The following is a 6,370-nucleotide window of genomic DNA, read 5'->3' as shown; positions in this document are numbered from 1 at the left end:
GATTTTGTCGCACCACAACATTCCATTCTCAATTGTTACTTTATTGTTACTAGTCGGACCAGGCAGGCTGATTACAATAGGCTCTACCAATATTGCTTGCCTTGCTTCCACAATTTCTACAAGATACAACTGGACATATTGTGATAAAATATGTGGGTTCTCTGATTTAGGGGTATTTGGTAAAATGTCAGGAGAGGGACCGCACAAAACACACAGCCAGAAAGGTGTATTATAAAAGCCACTTTATTATTAGGCTATGGGCGATGATCAGGCAGACATAGATTCGGAGGACGGAGACAGTCCAACATCTAGCTATTCGCCCTTAGGACTCAACTTCCACAACTGATCATGCATCTCAATTAATCATCATAAATATACAGTAGTACAAATTCATCTCATTCAAATAATCATAGGCCTATAAATAAGACAAACATTGGACATATTGGCTGAATAGTCAATAATTAAAAGGGCACGTAACTCGCCGGGTATTTGAGACCCCCCCCGTGGGGTCTGAGCGGTGCACTGCGTCCAACCGATGAGGCTCAATATGTAAGTCCGTCTGGCTGATGAATGTTCCTGCGTTCACGCTACAATATTGTGCCTACATGCTCGATCATGCATGCAGTAATTTGTATAGCTAGTAATGTGTATAGTTGCAGCTGTGGGCTATATAGGTGTAGTGGCTGGCTGATGGTGATGTTCACATCTTGCCCTTGACTGTCAAACCGTTAAAATAGATGATTGCTCCATCCACAATTGAAGATGTCAGGTTGACTGGTTGACAAGTTATGAGCTTTTCGTCATCCATTTCATCCATTCAGGTTACCGGTAAATTACATACACGTTTGTTAACGTTTATGATGGCAGCTTCCACCTACGTTGCACTCGGGGAGAATCAATATCGGAGACGATGAACTGTTTTGCCCTCGGGCATGGTTTTATTTTCTCCTCACCAAAAGGAATAAAACTATTTCGCTCAGCCGAGCTAACTTAGAATGGTAGACAACAACTCGGACAAGTGCATCAACACATCAACATATTGTAACGAACTAGGCCTATTCAATTAGCGGCCCGGGGGCCGCATGCGGCCCAGACGTGACCCCCGATTGGCCCAGCCATAAAAGCAGAGAAAAACGTATTTCGCAAGTGTTCAGAAATTCATGCAGAAATGTCTACAATAGTAGCCTACAGAACGTGAATATAACACTCTAAACAAACTAAGCGGGGAGCTTAAAACAACAATGGACAATGTGATGGCTACAATAAATTGTATTCGCTCCACTTCGAGCCTCCAACATTATTATTATTATTAACTTATTCCGCAAGCTGCTGTCAGAAATGTCTGCTGAGCACCATGATCTGCTTTTGCATAACGACGTCAGGTGGCTGTCCAAAGGCAAGGCACTGGAGCGTTTCTGTGATCTCAGAGAGGAGATTACAACTTTCCTCCGCAGCAGCAAGCAAACGAAGGCAGAAACACACTTGAATCGCATACTGGACGACAACTTCATGGCTGATGTCTGCTTTCTGAGCGACATATTAAAACACCCAGTGGTGTAGTCTAGTTTTTTCTAGTGGGTATACTGTGATTCTTCCCTCCCAGCCTCATATTGTTAATTTCCGAACGCCATAAAAATAAATCTGCGCTCCTTTCTATATATATCTAAATTACATGTTATAAGGCTGATCTGTGCATGATAGTGGTGCATTTTGACATATTTCATTTCGCATCTCCCCCCTTTGATGGTATATGACGCTACAGTCAGTCCCAATGGTCCAAAATGCAAGTGCTTCGTAACACAGACGGGGTGAATTTTATGAATGAAAGTGAAAGTTCTGTCACAAAACGCCGTTACGTATCCTCGCGCATTTTTAAGTAGGTGTATGGAAATCCTTGGCTTTCCTAGTGGGTATACGGCGTAGTCCTGCGTATCACGTAGACTACACCACTGCAAACACCCGAATGACCTAAATGTGGGGCTACAAGGCAGAGACAAAACTGTGATTGATCTTATGGAACAGACGCGCGTTCCAAGTCAAACTGGACCTTTTCGCGGCCGACTTCTGCACCGGCAGAATGCTGCATTTTTCCGACGCTCCGCAAATGCATCTCATCCCCGGCACACATCACACATGTGATGACTGTTTTCATTGCGAGGTTGAAAGAGAACTTTGCTGGATGCTGGTCGACTGGATGGGCTTGCTCTGCCCGCAGAGGTGATGGGCTTTGCCAGAGACCCGCCAGAGGAAAGGGAGTGGTGCCTTCCATCGACGAGGGGAAATTCATACTCGAACTTGTTGACATGCAGTCATCCGTAACCATGGCACAGGAGCTTCGCACTAATGGACCTGCGAAGTTTTGGAGTGATGTCAACGTGCACCAGTTCCCTAACGTTAAGAAAGTAGCAATCCATGTGCTCAGTATGTTTGGATCAACATACACCTGTGAATCAAGCTTTTCACACATGAACACAATAAAAAGCAGCTCTCGTTGTTCCCTGACTGACAGTACTCTACACCAATGCCTTCGGATTGTATTGACATCTTATGAGCCAAATGTCACTGCTCTTGTTCAGAATAAAACATGTCACTTCTCACACTAAGAAAGTCAGCAGGGTAAGATTAGATCAGATTAGATTCAATTTTATTGTTTAACTATAATTGTAACTTGTTAAATTGTGCACTCAAGGCGTTGATGGTTATTTTCATTCAGTTAAAAGCACTTTGTGATGTGCCTCAGCTATGACCAACATTTATATTTTACAAAAGGACATTTTTGTATTGGTATACTACTGTACACTTTTTTATGCACTTTGAGATTACTTTTGACGTGCCTGTGTCAGATGTTACCTAATTTAAAAGGAAAACTATAAATGAACTGCTTGTATTTCATTAAGCCTACATTCATTTGTGTTGGTTTGAAATGTGTCATTACCTGGTGCCTAGGCTACTGGCCGCTGAAAATGTCTGGCCCAGCAACATTTCTTGGTTTTCAAATCTGGCCCAACTGAATTCGTAATTGAATACCCTATATGAGATCCGTTAGCAGCTCCACCATTAGAGTTAACTCGCTTGGTATTGTGGTTAGCGCGGCCGGCGGTTATGCGGGAGATCGGGGTTCGACCCCCGCATGGGGTACACTATTAAGACGGTTTGACAAACCCCCCCGAGGTCCGTTAACAGCTCCACCAAGGGAGTTAACTCTCTTGGTGTTGTGGTTAGCGCGGTTATGCGGGAGATCGGGGTTTGACCCCCCGCATGGGGCGAGTTACACTACCAAGTTCCCGTTCGCTACAATATTAACAACACACAAGCCTACAGTCTTATGCAGCGACCCCCAGTGGTACAACAACAGCACTGCATCCCCTCATTAACCTGGGCATAGGATAAACACAATATATTCAACTGAGGACATATATACTGTAATGCATTTCACTTAACAACGTACGTACAGTAGAGTAAATATTAATTTTGGGTTGCCAGATGTCCGGTTTTCAGTGGACAGTGTCTATACAACGTGTGTACAATTTGGCTGGTCATTCAGTCGTGCTAGAAATCTGGCAACCCCGTGCAGCCAAAAACACTATCGTAGATCTTTGAGTAAACTAATATAATATAGTATAGTATATATTATAAGTATAAATAACGTTACTTGCTCAAAGATTTACGATAGCCTTTTTGGCTGCACAGTACAAAATACAAATAACAACAATGATAATACCTTTTTAGTAATATTTTATTCACATGTAAATATATGCCATCATGTTAAATAACTTAATACCCTCCCTAAAGCACGTATAAACAAAACCAACATATTCATCAGAATGCAGGTATGCAAAGTTATAGATAAGTTCACTGAAAAAGCTTAATGTCAAGCCCTGACAACACTATATTTGTAATTTGAAAATGCATGTATGTATTATGTATGTTACACTAATGTTTTTCAAACTACTGTTACAATTAATTTGGTTCCGTTTGTATTGGAAGCTGTTATTAAACAGTTTATAACAGTACAGTACCGTAATAGACTAGTGTTTTGATGCTAGCTCCGAAATGTCTCCGCTCCGCCTACGACTCTCGTTTTTTGGCACTACAATCCCCTCCTTAAAGCACATATTTGATACTCTCCTTAAAGCACATATTTGATACTCTCCTTAAAGCACATATTTGATACTCTCCTTAAAGCACATATTTGATACTCTCCTTAAAGCACATATTTGATACTCTCCTTAAAGCACATATTTGATACTCTCCTTAAAGCACATATTTGATACTCTCGCAATGTGGTTGGCATCTTGGAGACGACGGCTCCAATCTCTCCCAGATCCACATCAAACTCCTGTCTGTTCAACCTAGAGTCAGTTGTCTGGAGCGGTCCTCCTGTCCACTACAGCCTCAACTGTTGACCAAGTTGAACTCTCCTTTCATTGTGAGACTGCAGAATCTCCTAGACCCACAACCAACCGCCTCCTTTTTACGTTATGGAAAAGTAGTTGATGCTCAGCAAGCTAGCTGTCTATGACCGAAAGACGCGTGTAAAATGTATGCTGACGATTTTTTTGTACATATATATATATATATATAATTTACATATTATTATACAGGCGTATATCTTACTGTAACGTAGCCTACTGTACTGTAACTTTCATCTTTTATATCGCAAAACATCACGGCCTTACAGACTAGCACGTCCGTCACATCCCTATTTATGTTCTTAATATAACTAAAGCATATCATAATAGTACTCCCCTGCTATGATAAGACAGTTCCACATCGTCCATTTATGGCACATTTGTTTTAATGTGTACTAGTATCCATTACCACTGTCTTCTCCTTTCGTGGAAACAGACTGCCTTCATTAGAAACGATTCACCCAATTTAATTTTACGATTGTTTCGCAATAATTCTAAGCTCAAAAGCTTAAAAAGCTTCACATCACGTGATACACATGACTCCATAGGTTGTTAATACTCTCTGATTAAAATACGTTTAATAAACGTATCTGATTAAAAAACGTTTAATAAACGTTATTATAGAATTTCTTGATGTTGTATGTAAAACCAGCCCCTGGGGATTGTGATGTCAGTCAATGGACTAATACAGGCCCATACTATACAATTCATGTATGTGTGTGTGTTCAAGTAAAATATACTACATGGTTTTACGAAATTAATAGGCCTACATGTGATCAATAAAGGTAGATGTATATCAAACATAAAGTTATGTCTATTAAAGTTGACTGCTGATTATTCTGAAGTTGTGCGCAAATGCTAATGGACCTGCGAAGTTTTGGAGTGATGTCAACGTGCACCAGTTCCCTAACGTTAAGAAAGTAGCAATCCATGTGCTCAGTATGTTTGGATCAACATACACCTGTGAATCAAGCTTTTCACACATGAACACAATAAAAAGCAGCTCTCGTTGTTCCCTGACTGACAGTACTCTTCACCAATGCCTTCGGATTGTATTGACATCTTATGAGCCAAATGTCACTGCTCTTGTTCAGAATAAAACATGTCACTTCTCACACTAAGAAAGTCAGCAGGGTAAGATTAGATCAGATTAGATTCAATTTGATTGTTTAACTATAATTGTAACTTGTTAAATTGTGCACTCAAGGCGTTGATGGTTATTTTCATTCAGTTAAAAGCACTTTGTGATGTGCCTCAGCTATGACCAACATTTATATACGTACACTTTTTTTATGCACTTTGAGATTACTTTTGACGTGCCTGTGTCAGATGTTACCTAATTTAAAAGGAAAACTATAAATAAACTGCTTGTATTTCATTAAGCCTACATTCATTTGTGTTGGTTTGAAATGTGTCATTACCTGGTGCCTAGGCTACTGGCCGCTGAAAATGTCTGGCCCAGCAACATTTCTTGGTTTTCAAATCTGGCCCAACTGAATTTGTAATTGAATACCCTATATGAGATCCGTTAGCAGCTCCACCATTAGAGTTAACTCGCTTGGTATTGTGGTTAGTGCGGCCGGCGGTTATGCGGGAGATCGGGGTTCGACCCCCGCATGGGGTACACTATTCAGAGGACATGCACAAACCCCCCCGAGGTCCGTTAACAGCTCCACCAAGGGAGTTAACTCTCTTGGTGTTGTGGTTAGCGCGGTTATGCGGGAGATCGGGGTTTGACCCCCCGCATGGGGCGAGTTACACTACCAAGTTCCCGTTCGCTACAATATTAACAACACACAAGCCTACAGTCTTATGCAGCGACCCCCAGTGGTACAACAACAGCACTGCATCCCCTCATTAACCTGGGCATAGGATAAACACAATATATTCAACTGAGGACATATATACTGTAATGCATTTCACTTAACAACGTACGTACAGTAGAGTAAATATTAATT

This window comes from Nansenia antarctica, assembly GCF_963989245.1.
Source record: "Nansenia antarctica genome assembly, chromosome: 16".
NCBI lineage: Eukaryota > Metazoa > Chordata > Actinopteri > Argentiniformes > Microstomatidae > Nansenia > Nansenia antarctica.
The sequence above is the reverse complement of the archived record's forward strand: the minus strand, read 5'-3'. Positions refer to the sequence as shown.